A 24,022-nucleotide genomic window follows, 5' to 3' on the forward strand; every position below is an offset into this window, starting at 1 on the left:
CCCTTTGATCTTTCACTGCAAATGCTGAGGTACCAAGTTGCTTTTAAATATTCACAATCGTTTCTGGATGCTTTTATTTCTTCTAGGTCATTTCCTTTGAAATGCAGAGCACACAGATCACATGGAAGCAGCTGCTTTTGTTGCTTGAAGCAATATTGTGCAACATCGTGGGCCGAAGGGCCTGTACTGCGCTGTATCGTTCTATGTATTCCTGGCATCCCAGTGACTCAATCTCACCTACCCAACTTCTTACTTTTAGTGAACAGACACCTCAAGCTAATGAATTAGCCAACACATAACCAGCATTCTGTGATCTACCTGCGAGTGCACAAGGGCTGCTGAGGAGACATGTCCAGTGTCAGAGCTGTGTGGCTCCAAACTCGCTCTTTTGGTGGGGAAGGCACACTGTACACCCATACAGTGCCTGCATCTAAACACCATTTTAAGAGTGGATGGGAGACAGCAATGCCCTTGCAGCAGTCTCAGAGCTGTGACTACTGTGGCTTGGTGTGAAGGGGAGGAGTGTTCCTTATAACAACTAAATTGGGCTTTACTGCTCATATGTGAGATCCTGGGTCAGATGAGAAGTTCACTCAGAAAGCTTGAGTGGAACTGCAGCACTACTTCAACAGCTGGTCACACGCATTCCTCTCTGCCTGTTCTAGTCAATGCGATAGCTCAATCCTTTAGTATCATACCAAACACCTTCACACTGTTCCCAAATAGTCTAAAAGGGAAGCTCAGTTTAATGCCTCTAACCTGACGTATGGAAATGGACTGGCCACCAGAGATAGTGGCATCTTTTAATATTACACGATCTGACTGCCCAAGATAGGTAGAATCAATGAAGGTGACTGGAGCTGCTGAATAGGTTACGTTCATTTACAGCTTTACACAGGTACACAAACAGCGGATGAAGTTGCATTTGTATAAATCGGAGGACAACTCTGGACAAACACATTAGCCAGAATATTGCGGACAAAAATTCAGGTTTAAGCGGTGGAGTGATTAAAAGGATATGTCACAATCTCTTTCTCCTCATATACAAATAATTTAATAAAGATAATTTTTTAGTTCAGCTTAGTCAACTTAAAAAAAATTGCACCCAGTATAGTTGAGACATGTGGTAATATTGTTTGAAAGCATAAAGTTGGGGTCAGTTGCTACAGAATTTTAAAAGGCGCAAAGAATGAGGTAACTGAGGACTTTCAACTGTACTGACCTCAAAGTGACAGCAACATGGACATTGACCTTCACATAATAGTGTTTTCCAGTAATCTGAACTCTCCAGAGCTGCATATACATTAAACTGCATCAGCCAACAAAAATAGGAAGGGGAGTTTCTTCTAAGTATCACTGAACAAAAAACATAATATTTGGCTTTAATATCCAGCAGGAATAAATTTCCATATTTGTTTTATACAGAATAGAAAGCAACTTTGATCTATAGGCTTCATAACATGACAACCCTGGTCAGGCTGGCACTCCACTGGGCTTCAAGCCCTGAATCAAATCCATTTTGGTATTATTTTAGTTTAAGTAGTGTAATGTCTCCCCCCCCCCCCTCCCTTAATGGTTCACCGCCTTTTGAGATGTTGCAGTATTCTATTCTTAACCAGTGAGGCCTGCCCCACCTGCATTGATCTGTTTACCTCCAGTCCAACACGGAGTCTCTTTCTAAAGAGTGAAAGAAATGGGAGAGAGTGTTTGGGTTTCAAATGCCTGTTGCCAATATGAAACAGTGATAGGTATAGTGTTAAAGGAGGGGACACGGTAGCGTGGGTCTTGGCGCCTCTTCCGCGAAGCAGTCCCCTCGGGTTGTTCATTTCCCAGAACAGCCCCATCCTCATTCAGAAAAAGCAGCAGTTTGTTCACAACGTTCCGAGTCGGCATTGGCGTTGGTGGAGGAAAAACTCTGCTTTGTCTCCAAAGTGCATAGTGATATGAACTAATCCATCCACGGTTGCGGGAGTTGCTCTAAGCAGTCCCCAGCTGACGAATGCAACTCAACATTTGATAACTGGTTTTTTTTGTGTATGCTGAAACACTGGGCGGGCCTTTTTCTGTTTCCTCAGCCAGGTAGGCAGACCTTCCCTGCAAACAGGAGTCCCACGATTGTAAAAAAGATGGACAAGACAAATAGCACATACGATGACCCCACCTGGGTATTGTTGGGTAACTTGTACGGTTGTCCTCCAACTTCATTGATGTAAAATCCAATCGGGAATATTAGGGCTGCCATACAGAACAAGATCACTGCCGAGAGAGAGAAAATGAGTACATATTAGTTGTGCATTGAGATAACTTAATTCTCGAGATTTCCACAAACATTTCATTCTGATAGTGCAGAGATGTTCCTTGGCTATACAAGGTGCTATGGAAGTGGGATACAACACACCAATGCATGTTTCACTAATCACTGCAAAATGTACCACACAAATATGTCTCTCGTCTGAACATGCCCTGAATCCAAGCTTTTCCGCAGAACTCTACAGTAACATTTAACCATTTGTGTTTCAACGTGTGAAAAATAACCTGTTAAAAGATATGCTGAATGCACTGACTCTTAACTGTCCTCTGAAATGGTTTAGCAGGCCACTCAGTTGTACCAAACTGCTAAAAGTCTGAAAGGAATGACATTGAATCGACCAGACGTCAACCGAGGCACCAGAAATGACAGTGGCAAACACAGCCCGTCGACCTTGCAAGTCTTCCTTACGAACATCTGGGAACTTGTGACAAAATTGGAAGAGTTGTCTCACAGACCAGTTAAGGAACAGCCTTGATAGAGTCTTACACTTCAAATCATACCTCACAGCCAATGTCCCAGACACTTCCAACATTATGGGCATGATCGAATGGCGCCCTACACCCGAAAAGCATTGCGGCGCAACGTGGCTGGTTAATGCCGGTACCTCGCTTCTGGGATCTACTCGGCTTGCAATGCCTCGCGAGATCTAACGCGATCGCGAGAGACGTTGTGATGTGATGTGAATCCTACCCGTTGTGGGCAATATGCAGTTTTCTGAGGCACCCAAGGTGTTGGGATTCATCCCTTTCGCCTAGGAGACCTCGGTCGAGCTCTGTTCAGTACTGGTCTCCACAAGCGGGGTCCAGCCGGAACAGCACTAACCGGGGTCTCCCAGGGGATCGATAGCCACGAGATGCTTGTCCTCTGGGCATGGTGGTACATTGGCAGCTGGTGCCACCCGGGCACCCTGGCAATGCCACCTGGGTGCCAGCCTGGTGCTGCCATGCTGCCTAAGTGGCACTGCCACTTGGCATGCGGACTGCCAGGGTACCAGGTTGGCACTGCCATGGTGCCAAGCTGGCATCTTTCATGCGGCGGCGATCGGGCCAGGGATGCCCAGGGGATGGGGGGCGAGCGCCTTCGTAGTGAGTTGGGGTTTGGGGGCAGTCGAGGGACATATGGGGTCTCCGGAGATTGGGATACCCTTTAAAAATGGCATCCCGATCTCTCGCTACACTGAGGAATTCCGGTGAGCAGAGCTCAACAGTGGACAAAACGGGGTAACGTGCAGCCTTGGCAGCGCATTCCCCCTAGAGGCTCCATATCTAACATGAGTGATAGCGGTGGTCTCGGCGGTGCGAGAGCTGGGATACCCATGACTAAATGCTCGCTAAGGGACTGTGTTCCCTTTTAGTTAAATCGCGCCCTATGTTTCTATCCCTGGAATGTCCTGTTCCACTGGCAGGTCAGACTCACCAGAAGTGATAACACAACGCTATGTAGTTGGGAAGGAGTTGCCCTGGGAGTTTTCAACATTGACTCCGGACCCCATGAAATCTAATTGCATCAGGTCAAACAGGCGGGGAAACTTGGTTATCGCCTACTGCTCTCCCTTAGCTGATGAATCAGGGAAGAAACACTGTCGGTGGCAAGAATGTACTCTGGGTGGGGACATCAATATCCACCACCAGGAATGGCTCGGTAGACCATGAATGACCGAGCTGGCCGAGACGTGAAGGACATATCTGTCAGACTGCAGCAGGTGGTGAAGGAACCTCCAAGAGGGAAAATCCTACCACACCTTGTCCTCACCAATCTACCAGTTGCATGTGCATCTGTCATATAGGATTTAGGAGCAGGAGTAAGCCATTCAGCCCTTTTTATATCTTTACATTGATGGCACACTCTATTGTGGTGTATGTTACTACACTATGCTAAATGGGACATTTAGAACAGATGTAACAACTCAAAGCGGGCATCCATGAGATGCTGTGGAGCATCAGTAACAGAACTGCACTCAACCGTAATCTGTAACCTCATGGCTCAGCATACCCCTCACTCTACCATTACCATCAAGTCAGGGATTAACCCTGCAGGTCAGCATGCCAAGTACAGCACCAGGCATACTCAAAAATCAGGTGTCAACCTGGTGAAGCTACGAAATAGGACTACTTGCACACAAAACAGTGGAAGCAGCAAGTAATATACAAAGCCAAATATTGCTGAAAAAGACATTCTGTCAAAGCTTTTCATCTTACACTCATCAGAGTAATCGCTCATCAGGGCAATCACAAGTTCTTGTGATGAGTGCAAGACGAAAAGCTTCAACAAAATGTATTTTTTCAGCAATACTCAAGTTCTGTACTAGTAAAAGACAATTTGTGACAGAGCTAAGCGATCCCACAGCCAATGGGTCAGATTAAAGCTCTGCAGCCTGCCACATCCAGTTGTGAATGTTGGTGGATAATGAAACAACTAACTGGAGGAGGCTCCACAAATATCACCATCCTCAATGATTTTTTAAAAATAAATTTGCGTACCCAATTATTTTTTCTCCAATTAAGGGGCAATTTAGCGTGGCCAATCCACCTAACCTGCACATCTTTGGGTTGTGGATGTGAAACCCACGCAGACATGGGGAGAATGTGCAAACTACACACGGACAGTGACCCAGGTCTGGGATTTGAACCAGGGTCCTCAGCGCTGCAGTCCCAGTGTGAACCACTGCACCACATGCCGCCCTCCCATCCTCATTGAAGGGGAAGCCCAGCATGGCAGTGCAAAAGGCAAGGCTGAAGCATTTGCAACCATATTCAGCCAGAAATGCCGAGTGGATGATCCATCTTTGCCTCCTTCTCAGGTCCCCAGCATCAAAGTCTTCAGTAATTTGCTTCACGCCACACGATTTCGAGAAATGGCTGAAGTCATTGGATACTGCAAAGGCTATGGGCCCAGGCAACATTCCTGCAATAGTGCTGAAGACCTTTGCTCCAGACTAGCCACACACCTAGCTGTTCCAGTACAGCTAAAACACTGTCATCTACCTAACAATAAAATTACCCAGGTTTGTCTTGTCCATAAAAATCAGGACAAATTGAATCTGAACAATTATCGCCTGACCAGCCAACTCTCGATCATCAGAAATGTTGCGAAAGATGTTGTCGACAGCACCATCAAGTGGCATTTATACAGCAAAATCATGCTCACTAATTTGGGTTCTAATGGAGCCACTCGGTTCCAGACTTCAATTTGACATTGGTTCAAACATGGACAAAGGAGCTGAATTCCAGAGGTGAGGTGAGCGTAACTGCCGTTTGATATCAAGGCTGCATTTACCTCAGTGTAGTATCAACGAGCGGCAGCACAATTTGAAGTCAATGGGAATTTGGAGAAAACACTCCACTGGTCAGGAGTCAAAAGTGGCATAAAGGAATATGGTTGTTGGAGACCAATCATCTTAGTCCTGCGTTCTAGGAGTTCCTCAGGGTAGTGTCCTAGGCCCAATCATCTTCAGCTGCTTCATCAATGACCTTTCCTCCATTATAAGGTCAGATGTTCGCTGATGATTACACAATCTTCAGTACCATTCAGATACTGAAGCAGTCCGGGTCATATGCAGCAAGACCTGGACAATCTTCAGGCTTGGGTTGATATGTAGCAAGTTATATTTTCACCACACAAGTACGAGACAATGGCCGTCTCCAACAAGAGAGGGTGTAACAATTTACCATTGACATACATGGCATTACCATTGCTGAAATCCCTACAATCAACATCTTGGGGTTATCGTTGACCAGAAACTGAACTGGGCCAGTCATTTAGAGATACTGTGGCTACAAGAGCATGTCAGAGGATGGAATTTCTTCGGTGAGTAACTCGCCTCCTGAATCTCCAGTGTGTTCACTATCTACAAGGCACAAGTCAGGACCATGATGGAATTCTCTCCACTTACCGAGATAGTGCGACTGCAACAACAGTCAGGAAGCTTAACACCATCCAGGACAAAGCAGTCTGATTGATCGACACCCCATCCACCACCTTAAACATTCACTCCCTCAACCACTGGTGATATGTGACAGGAGTATGTACCTTATACAAGATACACTACAGCAACTCACCAAATCTTCTTTTACAGCACCTTCCAAACCAGCGACCTCTAATAACTCGAAGAACAACGGCAGTAGGCACATGGGGACACCATCACCTGTTAAGTTCCCCTCTAAGCCATTCACCATCCTGACTTGGAACCATTTCTTCACTGTTGCCGAGTCAAAATCCTGAAACTCCATCTCTATCAGCAATTTAGGTGTACCCATACCAGTTGCAGCAGGCAGCATAATGGTAGCTTCTCAAGGGCAATTAAGGATGGGGCAACAAATGTTGGCCTTGCCAGCAATGTCAACATCTAATGAAAGAATATGAAAAGAAGTAGCCTTCTGCCCCAGAAGCCTGTGGAAGCTCAGTCAATGTGCACCTTTAAAGCTGAGATTGGTAGATTTCTGATTAACAATAAGTTGAAGTGTCCAATCAGCCTTGATGGGAGCAGGCTTGATGGGCTGATTGGCCTACTGCTGTTCCTAGCTTACCCAATGCTGCCTTTTCACAAATTGGTTTAATTGGGTCTGCCCGGATATAAAATGAAGTCACACCGCAGATCAACTGTCTGCAAACATGTTCCAATGTTCATCTGCTCAACAAAGTTAGTTAGAACTTAAGTGGAATAGAAAATGCTTCCTCCCCTCTTTATAATTAATTTTGATTCATTATGGAAGGAAAAATACACAGGCACAACATTTAATTTTGAAATATGGGCAAGGTAAATTGAACAGATCCGTTTCTGCTGTCAAGGCAATAACTCTTGTCCAGTTATTTGTGGGAATGATTGTGGTTAAAGTCACTGCAACACCGAGGCTATGCATTCTTGTCTACACAACAAATTCTGCTCAACCCAATTCAAACTGGATGCATTGAAGTCAGCTCTGATTATGTGTTTAAAAGGGTGCAGCAAGAACACATGCCACACAGATGTTGCACTCTCAATACGAGCCTCTTGTTTTAAAATACATTTAATCTAATAAAATGGGAGAACTGAATCTAAGCTCACTACCAATGCTGTAGTTGTTCCAGTTACTATAGAAACCTCTCCAATGATCTATGACTGGTATCTGGGCTGGCCAGATCTGCTAAGACAGCTGCATACATGCCACAGATAACAGAAAGGCTTCATATAGGCCTGTCCAGATTCATCACCAGAGCCCCCCTGCCCAAAATCAACTATGCCAGCCATTTATGCTGTGGGTCAGGGTCCCTCACTCACCAGAACACATCACAGATACCCCTCTGCATTGCCACCAGGTGATGGTGTCCCCATGAGCCTACTGTCCTTGTTCTTCTAGTTAATAGAGGTTGCTGGTTTGGAAGGTGCTGTCAAAGAATCCACTGTTAGTGGCCACATAAACACCACCCTATAAACTGTGCACTCTGTGATCCTGCATTCTATTTTCCAGAGAGTTTGTTGGGTTTACTCTGTGTGGCATTACTTAAGAAGTTTGGTATTACAATTAGAAAAATTAAAATTTTGTAGACTTGGGGAGAGCATACTAGGAGGTGGACAGTAACCATGACAAAGCGATTACTTTCAAGTCTAGCAATTTCTGATATTATAGACATCAGGATACGATTATGAATATCGTAAAATGAAAACCAAATACAAAATCTGAAAGACAAAAGCCTCAGTAAATTCTAAAAATACACAACAAATCTTTTAGCACCAAAGTAAGAATAAAAGACAAAACAATATTGCAGGTGAATAACGGATCTCCAAGAGCATCAGCAATCTCGCTGTTATCTTTCAGATGCTGTTGGACAGGATTCATCCTCAATACTTGTGACAAATGGAAGATTTTAGGGATATTGGATTCAAAACATTTGGCCACTCCTCAAGGGCTGAAAGCCTGGGGTTAGAGTGTGTTTTACTGCAGTGGTCATGATTTTAAAAATTATTTTGTTTTGCAGGACCTGGGAGCTTTTAGGAGCCAGAAGGTGAAATTGACCAGAGGAATGTGTTTTCAGTCTGGGCTAATACACTGTGGTTTGACTGGGGGAAAGTCTTTGGGGAGTTGATGTGTTTTCAGTCAAGGTGAGTTCATTTGTTTTTCAGCTTGGGGAGATGATGTCATTGCTGGGTGGAGTTAATGGATTTAGGGAGACATTTTGAGAAAGATTTGGGGAGTAATTGTAGTCTGATCTGTCTGACATGGAGTCCACAATTCTCTCCCAGAAGGACAGTTATAAAAAGAGAAAAAGAGAAATAATATTTTTAAAAGAGCAGTCTTGTCTAAGAACAAGAATGAAGCTGAAACACGCCAGGTGAACCAGCCTTTTGAAGACATTCAGAGTCTGAAGGGGTTCTAACAGAGCTGTTCTGTAAATGAAGTATTACTCTATGCCATGCTGATTTTAAGATGGTTTGAGAGCTGAGGGCAGCATGTGGCGCAGTGGTTAGCACTGGGACTACGGAGCTGAGGACCCGGGTTCGAATCCCAGCCCGGGGTCACTGTTCGTGTGCAGTTTGCACATTCTCCCCATGTCTGCATGGATTTCACCCCCACAACCCAAAGATGTGCTGGTTATGTGGATTGGCCACACTAAATTGCCCCTAATTGGAAAAAATAATAATTGGGTACTCTTAAAAAAAAAGAAAGAAAAAAAAACAGTGGGAAGAAACAAACATAACAAGGCACTTCTCCTGTCAGCTCTGTTTGCACAGCTCACATATGGTCATCTAAACTAAAGTGGCTCTCACCCCCCCCCCAGATGCTGCTGCTGGTATCCTAGACTTCTCCCTGAAAGTCGAGAAGTGACCTCCCCCTCCGGGGTATCCTTGGTCCCCACCACTGGCCCACTTGTGCCTCCCCTACCCTACCTCACAGCAGCAGCCCCCCCACCCTCCCAGACTTTCTCAGCCCCAAAAGCCTGAACTCCCAGGTCAGCCATCTGCTTGGCCCTAGCTCGCCCCTCCTCCTAATCTCCCTAGTGCCCCCTGGCCTACGCTAGCCTCGCTGACCCCTACCCTTGGTGCCTGCCTGACTACCACCCGACCACTCGGGCCCTCCCCCCCCCCCCAGACAGAAAAGACCCATTAACCTGATTGCATTCCTTAGTGAGTAAACAGCTACTCTCTAAAGGACATTTACATAGCCCTTAACCAGCCCAGAGCCAATCCCCCAGAACAGAGGCCCCGCTCTCCCGCAGAAAGATACTGACTGCAGGGCCCCCCTTGCAGGCCCCCCCACCCCCACACCCCATGCAAACCCCCAAAACAATGTGCTCTCCAACCGCCCCTCCAGTCCATATTCTCTGCCAAGACTAAGTACCTTCTTGAATGGAGCAGTACAGTACAGATTACATTAACAAACCGCCGCCACATTACATCACTGGAAGCCAAAAGTCCTTTAGTTCAAGTCCAGATTCTTCTCTTAATAAAAGTCCAAACCTGATCAGGACAAATTAGATTAACAAACCACCGCCACTGTACAACACTGGAAACTAAGTGTCCTTCAGTTCAAGTCCAGTTTCTTCTCTTTAATAAAAGTCTAAACCTGATCTGGCGACTCAAAGTAGTAGTGATGCTCTTCGAACGTTACCCAAAGCTTCGGAGGATACAGCATTCCAAACCTCACCTCCTTTTTAAAGAGGGCCGCCTTTACCTTGATGAACCCCGCGCGTCTCTTGGCCAGCTCCGCTCCCAGGTCCTGGCACATCACAGTTTTCCCACCTGCTGCTCCGCTCCTTCTTGGCCCACCACAGCACACGTTCCTTGTCTGAAAGCCGGTGGAAGCGAACCACCAGGGCCCTCGGTCGGTTGCCCGCTTTGGGCTTCCCTGTGGGGGCTCTGTGCGCCCCATCCAGCTCCAGGGGTCGAGGGAAGGCCCCCAGCCCCATCAACGCCGCCAGCATACTCGACGGTATGCTCCCGCGTCCAATCCCTCACTGCCTTCGGGAAGGCCAACGATCCTTAGGTTCTGTTTTCTGGCTCTGTTTCCCAGCTCAAGCTGCTCCTGCATCCTCTTTTGGCGGGCATCCAGTTCCTCCACCTCGTGTTCCAGCACCGTTATCGAGTCTTCCTGGCCAGAAAGCTTCGACTCAACCTCCTTGCTCGCCTTCTCCTGGACCGCCTGTGTCTCGACCATTCGGTCCATCACTGCTCTCATCGGGTCCAGCATGTCTCTTTTCAATTCGGCGAAGCAGTTCTTGAAAAACTCCATATGCTGCTCCCTTAGCCAGTGAGCCTCCGCTCTCTGGCCCCTGCCGTCCGCCATGCTTCGCCGCCCGGTCTGCTGTCCTCGCTGCTCCCGCTTCGATCCAAGCCACTTTACTCGACCACTTCTGGTCCAGCTGTCCATACCCAGAGGGGGGAAAACCTCTTCCCTGTTGTTTCCTCCACCGATTCAGGTCGCAAAGTCCCAAACAATTTGGTCGAGAAACGTCCGCTAGCCCATCGCCAGCGACCTACTTCATCCTGGCCGCCACCGGAAGTCCCTTTGTTGTTGCTTAATGGGGAATGGAGTAGTAGTATTTAAGGGGTAATAGTACATAGAACATATAGTGCAGAAGGAGGCCATTCGGCCCATCGAGTCTGCACCGACCCACTTAAGGGTTGATTAAAGACTGGTATTGGAGTGTTATTCTCCCTGTAGGCCTTCAGCAAAATAATATTTCTGTCTAGACTTAATGACACTCACCATGCTTCCACAGAATATATTGTGGTTTCTGCTGTACCTTGATCTGGCACACAAACCCTGCTCAAAAGCTCAAGTATCGCATCTCAGACCAGTAAAGTCTTGTGATTGTGACATCTGCAATGTGATCATCTGCAATGGCGACCAGCCAAATCCTTTGTGCCATATCACCCATTTTTCTTGCAGAACTTGAATTTGGATTGCAAATGCTCAAATAAAAAAATAAATAACATTGCTAAACAAGACTGCCAGCTTCAGCAACAGACTTGCTCCCAGGACCTAATAAGGGGGTGAAAGATTATCAGGAGTGAGCAGGAATGTGGGGTTGAATGAGGTTACAATCAGATCAGCCGTGATCTTATTGAATGGTGGAGCAGGCTCCAGGGGCTGAGTGGCTTATTCCTACTCAAAATTCGACGTTTGAACGTTATGATCAATGTTTTTCTCCAGAAAGGGCAAGTGGAATTAAAAATTTTCCTAGCCCCTCCTGATGCACCTTATCTGACAGCCCCACTCCTCCCCAGACACCCTGAAAGTGGCTCTCTGTCTTCCATTGTGGGATAACTAGGCCAGCAGGCATGCAACCATGTCCTCAAAGGTTCAGAATACCCCACACTCACCCTATGCTTTGTATTTCAGAATGGCAGACCAGGTCCCCCATCCTACCGTACCCTATCCTTTTCACTCCCGTGTATACGATGCAGTAATCAGTAGTGTATTCCCAGATATGGAACAATTATCACCCCTTCTTGTTACGAACGCTTACTTCATTCTCTTTTATAGAGGATATAAATTGCCAAATAAAAAAGTGGTTTATAAACTTTCCACCCCATTAACTGAGAGGCGAAGGTGGATTGTATTCCTGTGGTAAAGTATGTTTGAAACTGGGCCACAATGACAGAATTCAGGAGTAAAGAGAAATAAAGGGAACACTTCAGATAAGAACCAAGGAAATGAAGGGAATTCCTAAACCACATACCTGTGTCATTAAGAAACATCTAACTTTTAGTTGTAAGTGCTACTCGTATTTAATAAGCAAAGTAAATTCTAATATACAGGAATTATTCAAACTTAATGAAGAAAGTATTTAATTTTTTTAATTAAGGAGAAATTTAGCATGGCCAATCCACCGAGCCTGCACATCTCTGGGTTGCGGCGGTGAGAACCATGCAGACATGGGGAGAATGTGCAAACTCCCCACGGACAGTGACCCGGGGACGAGATCGAACCCGGGCCCTCGGCGCTGTGAGACAGCAGTGCTAACCACTGCGCCAACTGAAAGTATTTAAATTAACTAAATAACATTAGTTTTAAAACAGTTTTTTAAAGTACCCAATTCTTTTTTTCCCAATGAAGGGGCAAGTTAGTGTGGCCAATCTGCCTACCCTGCACATCTTTGGGTTGTGGAGGTTAGACTCACACAGATACGGGGAGAATGTGCAAATTCCACATGGACAGTGACCCAGGGCCGCGATTGAACCAGGGTGCTCAGTGGTGCGAGGCAGCAGTGGTAACCACAGTACCACCATGCCGCCCCTAAATAACATTAGTGATGATAGCAGGGCAGGTGTTATGTTGCAACTGTGGAATGAAGGTGCTTTTGGACATCAGGGTGAGGCAGGGCAAACTGATCTGCAGAAAGTGTAAGCAGCTAATGACTATCGTCCAGTGGCTCTGACATCCATCATCATGAAGTGCTTCGAAAGGTTAGTCATGGTACGAATAAACTCTAGCCTCCTGGATTACCTTGGTCTACTACAGTTCGCCTACCGCTGCAACAGGTCTACAGCAGACGCCATCTCCATGGCCCTGCGCTCCATCCTAGAACACCTTGACAACAAAGACACCTCAGTCAGACTCCTATTTATCGACTACAGCTCAGCCTTCAACACCATCATTCCTACGAAACTCATCTCCAAACTCCGTGGCCTTGGCCTCGGCTCCTCCCTCTGCGACTGGATCCTGAACTTTCTAACCCACAGGCCATAATTAGTAAAGATAGGCAACAACACCTCCTCCACGATCATCCTCAATACCGGTGCCCCACAAGGCTGTGTCCTCAGCCCCCTACTATACTCCTTATGCACCTATGACTGTGTGGCCAAATTCCCCTCCAACTCGATTTTCAAATTTGCTGATGACACCACCGTAGTGAGTCGTATTTCAAACAATGACGAGACAGAGTACAGGAATGAGATAGAGAATCTGGTGAACTGGTGCAACGACAATAATCTCTCCCTCAATGTCAACAAAATGAAGAAGATTGTCATCGACTTCAGGAAGCGTAATGGAGAACGTGCCCCTGTCTACATCAATGGGAGTGAAGTAGAAAGTGTCGAGTGCTTCAAGTTTTAGGTGAACAGATCACCAACAGCCTGTCCTGGTCCCCCCATGCTGACACTGTAGTTAAGAAAGCCCACCAACGACTCTACTTTCTCAGAAGACTAAGGAAATTTGGCATGTCAGCTACGACCCTCACGAACTTCTACAGATGCACCATAGAAAGCATTCTTTCTGGTTGTATCACAGTTTGGTATGGAGCCTGCTCTGCCCAAGACCGCAGAAAACTACAAAAGATCGTGAACGTAGCCCAGTCCATCACGCAAACCAGCCTCCCATCCATTGCCTCTATCTATAATTCCCGCTGCCTCAGAAAGGCAGCCAGCATAATTAAGGACCCCACGCATCCCGGACATACTCTCTTCCACCTTCTTCCGTCAGGAAAAAGATACCAAAATTTGAGGTCACATACCAACCGACTCAAGAACAGCTTCTTCCCTACTGCCATCAGACTTTTACATGGACCTACCTCATATTAAGTTGATATTTTCTCTACACCTTGCTATAACTGTAACATTATATTCTGCAGTCTCTCCTTCCTTCCCTATGTACGGTATGCATTGTTTGTACAGCATGCAAGAAACAATACTTTTCACTGTATACTAATACATGTGACAATAATAAATCAAATCAATCAGTTACTGGTCACTTGGCTAACATTGTCAACAACTCCCAGGTCACTGCTACTCTTGTTCTACTCAAGTATTGGTGTTCAAGTATTGCCTGAACACAACTTGTCCGTCACCTCCACCACCAGCCTCCACCCCCGACTCAAACTTTACATCCCTGCTAGTCCGGTGAACTTTACTTAGTGCCTCTCTATCACCTCCTGGCCAGCCACACATCCACGTGGCAGACCAACGTGGGTTATGGGAGAAGCCACAGGTATAAATTTACGTTCCTTCAGTTTGTGAAACACTATTATACTGGACTTCCAAAAAGCATTTAATAAGTTGTCTCACATGGGACTGAGAGTGAAAAGTTCCATGGAATTAGGAGGGATTATAGTTAAACCGAAAGAAAATGAGCATCCTTTGTACCCCATCACCGACTCTACAGTTAATTCATTCAGTTAGGTTGTTAAATGAAAAATGGACGTCGAAGGTTAAGTTTCTAAGAGCCTTCCCTTGTTTAAATTGCTTTCTGTTTCCAACATTATTTAAAGAAGGTAAGGCTCTGAAAGACTCCACCTTCGATGTTCATTTTTCATTTAACAACCTAACTGAATGAATTAACAGTAGAGTCAGTGATGGAGTACAAAGGATGCCATTAGAAGAGATCTAAAGACACTTCAGGTGGATCATTTATCTATATATGTATAGACAGAACTTATACATGCAATTTAGAAAAAGCAAAGATTAAGAGGTTTTCAGCACAGGAATTTGGCAGTGTTAAAAGGTATATATTTAAAGGCAAGGAATATACAAACAAAGCCAATGAACTGAAGGCACAGATAGACACATGGCAGCATACATCATTGCTATAACGGAAACTTGGCTGAAAGAAGGGCACAAATTGTCAGCTCAACGTCTCTGGAGAAAGGGTGTTTAGACAGGTTAAGGGAGGCTAAAAAAGTGGGTTGTAGCATTATTGGTTATAATGATAATAATAATCTTTATTGTCACAAGTAGGCTTACATTAATACTGCAATGAAGTTACTGTGAAAATCCACTAGTTGCCACATCCCGGCGCCTGTTTGGGTACATTGAGGGAGAATTCAGAATGTCCAAATTACCTAACAGCGCGTCTTTCGGGATTTGTGTGAGGAAACCGGCACCCGGATTAGTAATCAGTTACAGCTATGAGGATGGATGATATACTAAATGAAAGATCAAATGAGGCCATATTGAGGTCAGAAATACATTTTAAAAAGGGGCAGTGGCACTACTAGAAGCACATTATAGACCACCACAAAGTGAGAGGGAGATAGAAGAGCAAATATGCAGGTAAATCTCTGAGTGCAAGAATAATAGGACAGTAATAGTTGGGGACTTCCAACTACTCTACTATTAACTGACATAATGAAAAGTGTGAAGGCACAAAGGGCACAAAATTCTTAAACAGCATTCAATAGAACTTTTGTAGCCAGTGCGTAACAAGCCCAACAAGAGGGAGCATAATTCTAGATTTAGTTTTAGGAAATGAAGCTGGGGAAGTCAATGAACAACAGTGGGTGACCATAATATGGTTAGATTTAGCATAATTATCAAAAAGGATAAAGATGGAACAGGAGAATTGATAAAGGGCAGCACAGTAGCATAGTGGTTAGCACAATTGCTTCACAGCTCCAGGGTCCCAGGTCCGGATTCCCGGCTTGGGTCACTGTCTGTGCGGAGTCTGCACGTTCTCCCCGTGTGTGCGTGGGTGTGCTCCGGTTTCCTCCCACAGTCCAAAGATGTGCAGGTTAGGTGGACTGGCCATGCTAAATTGCCCTTAGTGTTCAAAATTGCCCTTAGTGTTGGGTGGGGTTATGGGGATAGGGTGGAGGTGTGGGGTTGGGTTGGGTTGGGTGCTCTTTCAAAGAGCCGGTGCAGACTCAATGGGCTTAATGGCCTCCTTCTGCACTTTAAATTCTATGAAAATTCTATGAGTAGAAGTTCTAAATTCGGGAAAGACAAATATTACAAAGCAGAGAGATGATCGGGTGAAAGTGGACTGGACACAGCTACTTGAAAGAAAGTCAGTGACAAAGCAATAGGGGCACAGTGCAGACACAATTTCACAAAGAAAATGGGTAGTACGTGCACATCTAGAGCCCCTTGGTTATTTAAAAGCATACAAGGTTAGATAAAACAGAAAAAGAAAGCTTATAACAGTCGCAACAACATTCGAAAGCTTGGAGGAGTATTGAAAATATGTAATTGCTCTAAAGAGAGTACAGGAGAGATTTACAAGAACGTTGCCAGGTCTGGAAAATTGCAGCTGAGCAAAGATTAGGTAGGCTAGGCTTGTTTTCCTCATATCAGAGGAGGCTGAGGGGTGCCTTGATTGAGGTGTACAAAATTATGAAGGGCCTAGATAAAGTAGATAAAAAGGCTTGTTTCCTCTGGCAGAGGTGAATTACCATAGGCATGGAAAACAGTTTGCCTGCTTTATATTAGAGTGTGACAGCAGGCACTGGAATACCACTGATAGCACACTACCAAATGGAACGGGACTGAGATAATTGAACAAACATCAATTGATACCATCATTAACTCCAGGATGCTTTAAAGTTAAGGCTTGCGATAGAGGATAGGGTGTTAGAAATATAAGTGAAGGCCCAAACAACTCTACTGTAGGTCAAACTTCAACGCTGTATAAAGTAGATGTTTAGCACTCTGTGCATAAAGGTGATGTGGAGATGCCGGCGTGGGACTGGGGTGAGCACAGTAAGAAGTCTTACAACACCAGGTTAAAGTCCAACAGGTTTGTTTCAAATCACTAGCTTTCGGAGCGCAGCTCCTTCCTCGGGTGAATGCTCCGAAACCTAGTGATTTGAAACAAACCTGTTGGACTTAAACCTGGTGTTGTAAGACTTCTTACTGTGTATAGAGAGACAGTGGTGTAGTGGTAATGTTGCTGGACTAGTAATCCAGAAGTCCAGGCTAATAGTCTGGGGACAAATTTGTTCAAACATCATCACAGGAGCTGAAGGAACTTGAATTCAATGATTACATTTGGTATATAAAGTTAAAACGCAGGGTCCAAACTGAACCTTTATAGACGGCTCCCACAATGTGATGTCTACTCCTATTTCTGCAAGTGAAAAGGCAGGTGCAGCAACAATCAGGAAGGCAAATGGGATGTTAGCCTTCATCACGAGGATTTGAGTTCAGAAATAAGGATGTCTTACTGTGGCTAAACAGGGCCTTGGTAGCCAACATCTGGAGTACTATGTGCAGTTTTGGTCTCCCTACCTAAGAAATGATATGCTTGTCATAGAGGGATTGCAGAGGAGGTTCATAGGCTGATACTGGGGTTGGTTGGACTGTCCTAAGATTTGAGACTCGATGAACTCGGCTCTGGAGCGGTTCCTGGCGCCAACTGGGCGTCTTGCCAACCCACTCAGACGCAGTGGCGCCGTGCCAACCCACGCATACACAGTGGCGCTGCGCCAACCCATGCATGCGCGTGGTGACTTCCTCAACGCGCTGGCCCCGACGCAACATGACGCGGGGGTTCAGGGGTCGGCCAAGTAAAAAAATAGGGGTGGGGCTGGAGAGGCCGGCCCGCCGATCGGTGGGACCCGATCGCGGGCCAGACCCCATCGGAGGTGTCCCCCCCCCCCCCCCCCCCCCCCGGCGAAGGAGCCTCCCCTCTCCCCCCCCCCCCCAACCACAGGCCACCCCCCGACCCTGCGCGCAGTGTTCCCGCCGTCTGCGAGCAGGTGTGGACTGTGCGGCGGGACTCTGTCATTTCCGCGCGGCCGCTCGACCCATCAAGGCCGGAGAATCGGCGGCCTGGCCGCGCTGCGGCTCGCGACTGGCGCCGCGCCAAACGCGCCGGTGCAAATGCCGCCGATTATCCGCTCCTCGGAGAATTGTGTACTGGCGTCAGGGCAGCGTGGCGCGGTTGCGGCGATTCTCCGGCCTGGCGCGGGGCTCGGAGAATCCCGCCAATGGCATTGGGGTAGAGGGTCAACCAAGAACACATTGAATGGCAGAGCAGGTTCGAAGAGCCAAGCGGCTTACTCCTGTTCCTAGTTTCTATTTTTAGGAAGTTTTCAACCATAACTAGTCCCTGTAATATTTTGTTATCTCCATATCAAAATGCAAGAGGTGGTTGTTCATGTGACAAAATCATGTCATTGACTGGATGGTGGTTGACTGATAGACTCATCTTTTGAAAAAGGTAGTGGTGTTGGTTTTTGTTCAGAGGCAGCACTGCTAACAGGGGTGCAGCAGCAATGAAATTGTGTTATGCAAGCTGTGGAATGACGTATTTTTGGAAGTAGGCACTAAGGCCGTAATTTAGTCCCATGTGGTCTTGACAAGTCAGGAAAACAATTTCCGAATGGCGTCTCGAGTCCAAGATTAAAATGCAACATTATACCTCCATTTTAATAGAGAATGCAGACTTAAATGTACAATTCATCAAATTAGTATATAGTTGGAGACAATAACAGAAAGGCAGAGAGATTTTCTCATAACAGAATTTGTCATTAACTGCTGGTTTAAAGGATTGGTCTCAACTCTGCAATCGAAGTCCACATTGGCTAAAGGTTAGCACTCAGGTGCTGTAGTCAGTTGCTATCACGTTTTTACGATTCAACCATTTCTGATCACTTTCTGCTGGATTTTCCAGTCACTCATTCGCCCTCCAACACCTTGCTCTCTCCATTCAATTTTTTTGGTTTCTTCTCCAATTGATAAAAAAAGAATTCGACCACAGTTTTTTGTTTAAAAAACACTTCAGTAAAAGTTCTTACTTTGAAATCAAAGCAGCACATAAACTTCTAAAGATGATCACTACGCAGTTGTTCTAGTTTTTTTTCTTTCTTTTCTTAGTGCCCACAGCTTCTTTAAACTGTGGGAAAAGAGCTAACGTTTCGAGTCTGGATAACGCTTCATCAAAACTTCGACAAATTGTCACCCAGACTCAAAACGTTAACTTTTTCTCTCTCCACAGATGCTGTCAGACCTGCTGAGATTTCCCAGCATTTTCTGTTTTTGTTTCAGATTCCAGCATCCGCAGTAATTTGCTTTTTTCTTTAAAATGTGGTTTGTTTATATAATGGCATGTCTTACATTCTATTGCAAATGTGTTCCAGCAGTATACAGTATTTCTGTTACTAACCTCCCTCAACACTTTTGATCATTTTTCTTGCACTTTCTTTCTCTTGTTAATAAATCTTTGATGCAAAATCGGCTCTTAAAACTCAATTAAGTTTCAGTTGCAGTTTTCTGATTGACAAGTGGCATTGCTGCAGAATATATTCACCAAAAGCAGGCTGGCAAACAGTACATCATTTTGATCAGGAAGCGTCTTCACAATGAAAACAGTCTGGGCTAGAAATGTAAAAGATTTCAATCTGAATCAAAAGTATTCCCTCATTCACAATGGCAGCAGTTCAGAGAAACTTCAAAAGTCCAAAAGGATATGTTCTGGAGACACTGATTCTCATGGTTAAAAACTGTCTGTAATGCACAAATGCCTATTAAGGATAAATACTTCAAAATAAAGAAGAATTTTCAGATATTTTTCAATCCTTTTTTGGTGAACTAACATTCTTTGTAGATTTTCAGTGCAACATATCCCAGGAAATTCAAAAACCTTCAAACAGTGATGGGACAAGAGACCATAAGAATATTCTCTCCCCCCCTCCCCACTTCTGACTTGGGCACATCGGCACAGTGGTTGGCACTGTTGCCTCACAGCGCCAGGGACCCGGGTTCAATTCCAGCCTTGGTGTCTGTGTGAAGTTTGCAAGTTCTCCCCGTGTATGCTTGGGTTTGCTCCCGTTTCCTCCCACAGTCCAAAATGTGGTTAGGTGCATTGGCCATGCTAAATTGCCCTTTAGTGCCCAAAGATGTGGTTAGATGGGGTTACCAGGATAGGGCGGGGATTGGGCCTAAATAGGGTGCTCTTTCAGAAGGTTGTGCAGACTCAATGGGTCAAATGGAAGGAGTGCAAGAAGCATCCTCACCTGAATGGTTGTTAAGTTTTAAGGTCCAAGCCATGAAAGGCATCATTGTCATGCTCGTCTTGCATCCGCATCCGCATACAGGTGCTATTCGGCAGGGTTAATGATTCTAGTCGTTACTCTGCTCATTTGTTTGCTTTCCTTCCCTAACCTTGGAGCATGGGACCCAAATTTAACAACCAATCATTGCTGCACTGGAATCTGCTCCTCAGCACTTAATAGTGGGCAAAGCGAGGTAGTCTGGCCAAGTGAACTGGAGGACTATACTTAATTTTAAATCATTTTGCTACCTAAAAATATCAAACTGGGCACTGACCCAAGAATCACACCAGGTCAGTTAGCTTATCTGCCCCCTGGATATTAAGCATGATGAGGAATATGTATTAAATCTAGGCCAGTCTATTGAGAAAGGCAAACAATCGTGTGAAATCAGTCCTACCCCTCCCTTCGAGTAATCTAGTAGAACTATACAAAATGAAATGAATGAATGAAATGAAAAAATGAAAATGAATGAAATGAAAATGAATGAAATGAAAACTGCTTATTGTCACAAGTAGGCTTCAAATTAAGTTACTGTGAAAAGCCCCTAGTTGCCACATCCCGGCGCCTGTTCTGGGAGGCTGGTACGGGTACAGTTCGTCCAATATCACATTCACATTGTTCAGCTTTTACAAACAGAATTCCACAGATGCAACCATGATCTGAATAAGCCATTGTTCCACACAACATTTGATCTGCGTCTTTGATATGTTACAAGTGCTTTTTTCTTAAGAGTCAAACGATACATTAGTTGTTCTAGCCAAATGATTTTTCCACATTCCATTAGATTGTACTCATGTCCTCGAGTTCTGCAACCGCTGCCTGAAGCTAAATAGTTTGCTTGAGCCAGAATTCTGGGGATCTTTGTAATAGTTGGTCACCTTTAGAAAATGTTTACATAGTGCAGCGAGAGGACCAACGGATATTCTGCATAAGTAGTTCCTGCATTTCCTTTTGTCAGGCGGAATCCATACAACAATTGTTGATCACCAAATGTATTTTTTAAAAAATTGTTTACATTCTTTCAACCCCATTTAATCCTTACTTTCTCCACCCAATATGATTCCTCTTTTAATTGACGAGATGTAGCAGCCTAGTTTGCTGCCATCCAACCAGCTCCAACTTCTGCTCTGTAAGTGGCCTACAAGAGGCATATAGTTAAAGATTAGGTGCACTCCCATTTTCCATGCTCAGTCAGCTATGCTCGATGTGGTCTGTAAATTGAACTGCTGAGAGCTTATTATGAAAATAAATCAGAATTAAAGTTGTGATAGGGGTTGCAGGTTCCAGTCAAGGATCAATGCTCTAACCTACTTTTCCTGGACTTAGGCAGTCAGATTTCTATATTTATTGACCTATTAGTTTGTTATGGCCATGGCTGCATAGCTAGAAAAAAAGCATTTTCTGCAATTTTGGCATTATGCTGTAAGGAGCTAGCACTATCAGAAAGCTATGACAGGGAGATAACATGAAAGTAAAGCAAAGCGTCCTGGTCAAAAAAGGAAACTGGGATGCGAGAGGAAGGATCCTAACAAGTGGTAAACAAAAGCAAAATTCTGCGGATGCTGGAAATCTGAAATAAAAACAAAATGCTGAGAAAGAGTGTAGAGTCTGTGTGAGTCTTCTTCAGAGCCAACGTGGGAGAAATGTGATGGATTATATACTGCAGAAGAGGGGGTGGAGCAGTTGGTGCAGAGAAGGTCGGTGATATGTGGGAGCTAGGAGAGATTTCAATAAAGATGTGAAAGACACCACACAGAGGAAGTGTTAATAATAATAATCTTTATTAGTGTCACAAGTAAGCTTACATTAACACTGCAATGAGGTTACTGTGAAAATCCCCTAGTCGCCACATTCCGACGCCTGTTCATGTACACAGAGGGTGAATTCAGAATGTCCAAATTACCTAACCTGCACGTCTTTCGGGACTTGTGGAAGGAAACCAGAGCACACGGAGGAAACCCACAAAGGCACAGGGAGAACTTGCAGACTCCACACAGACAGTGACCCAAGCCGGGAATCGAACCTGGGACCTTGGAGCTGTGAAGCAACAGTGCTACCCACTGCGCTACTGTGCTGTCCAATGGCATTGTAAAGGGCTATAGAAGGTGTTGATTATGGCATAAAGGCAATATAGCAGAATGTGTTAACAGGAGAACCATGGTCAGTGCTCAGTGAAAGCAAAGCTTAAGAACAAGTGACAGATGGCCCAGTGGGGAAGGGGAGGTTGCATTGGGACAAAAATGTTTCAGATTTAAAAAAAGGGTCAGGATGGAGAAGAAAGGACTCAGTCTAAAGTTGTCCAACTCACTGTTGAGTCCAGAGGCTTGTAATGTACCTAATCGGAAGATGAGATGCTGCTCCCCAGTTTGTGTTCGGCTTCACTGGAATACAATGCAAGCTGGAGGAGCACTAGCTCATCTTCCGATTAGACATATTCCAGCCCTCGGGAGTCCATATTGAGATCAGCAACTTTAGGCTGTGACCCTTCTCCTCCATCTTGATCCCTTCTTTTTAATGCAAAAGATTTGGGCCCAGCACAAACCATCCCACCCCATCCCTAACACACTGGGTCATTTTACACGTGTTTCAGTGGGCACTGACCTTTGTTCTCCTAATGATGCATTCTGCTATCTTACCTTTGTGTCATTATCAGCACCTTCTATGGCTGTTTACACTGCCTTTAACACCTTCTCTGTCTCGTGCCTTTCTCATCTTTGCTGTAATCTCTCCTAGCTCCCACCTATTAATGACCTTCTACTGTGCTCCAGTGGCTCCACCCCCTCTTATGCATTATATAATCCATCATATTTCCCCCTCTTTTTAGCTCTGAGGAGGAGTCAGATGGATTTGAAACGTTACTCTGTTTCTCTCCACAGATGCTGCCAAATCAGCTGAGATTTTGCAGCATTTTCTGATTTTATTCCCAACAACTGGTTCTGCTTAAAAATTGTATTTTTCAGCTAAAGTTATCAACTAAAAGTAAACATCAGGCGCCAGGACTTGGTCTAAAAGGACTTTTTCAAAATTTAAATTAAACAAAGGTGTGGTCCTCTTATGCCTTTAATGATTTAAAATACAAATTTCAGGGAATACTCAGTAAAGCCTGCTCACTGAACCTGTTGTATTAAAGAACAGACTGGATCATTTACCAGTGTTGGCTCCAAGTCAACTCAACAAAATTGCTGTCACTCTGGGATTTACTGCTGCACAGAACACTTTTTGTCTGACATGTTTGTATAGGTATAAGCTTCACAGAAATAGCATCTATATTTCTTGTTTTAAACATTTAAATATTCCAGGCTTGTTCTGAAGTCATGAAAGGTGCTACATACATGCAGATTCTTTTGTTTTTTCTTTAATACACTTAAATCAGCGTTAATTACTTTGTTGGTTCTCACAAGTTTGGCAAATACGGCATTTGGCAGCTATACAAATACTTTCCTCCTTCCAACACTTTGGTTCCAGTTTCACCCGATATAAACTGACCAACAGCAGTCAAACAACAAATTAACTGAGCATAAAGAAGAATTTTATGAACCATTATTAAATCCTTGACAATGCACCAATTCAAGGGGAATTTTTTTTTAAATTGAAGCTTTCATCGGGATAATACAATTGATGCTTGGCCAAAGAATGCCATCTGTATATTACAATTTGCAGTACGGTAGATTATGTCTCTTGTGCTGTCATGTCAGAATCTGCACACGTGCTTACAGTCCATTCTTAGTTGGGATACAATTAATTCCCTGCATAGTGTTTATTAACCTCAATAGGCAACCCTGATCTAAACAGGCTGATGATAAACTATGTAAAGTTAAAGCACATGGGATTGCGGGTAGTGTCTTGAGATGGAGAGAAAGCTGGGTAGTAGACAGGAAGCAAAGAGTTAGAATAAATGGGTCTTTTTCCATTTGCCAGGCAGTGACAAGTGGGGTATCGCAGGGATCTGTGCTCGGATCCCAACTGTTCACATTATATATTAATGATTTGGACGAGAGAACAAAATGTATTATATGTGCAGAT

Source organism: Scyliorhinus canicula, chromosome 15 (genome assembly GCF_902713615.1).
Source record: "Scyliorhinus canicula chromosome 15, sScyCan1.1, whole genome shotgun sequence".
Classification (NCBI taxonomy): domain Eukaryota; kingdom Metazoa; phylum Chordata; class Chondrichthyes; order Carcharhiniformes; family Scyliorhinidae; genus Scyliorhinus; species Scyliorhinus canicula.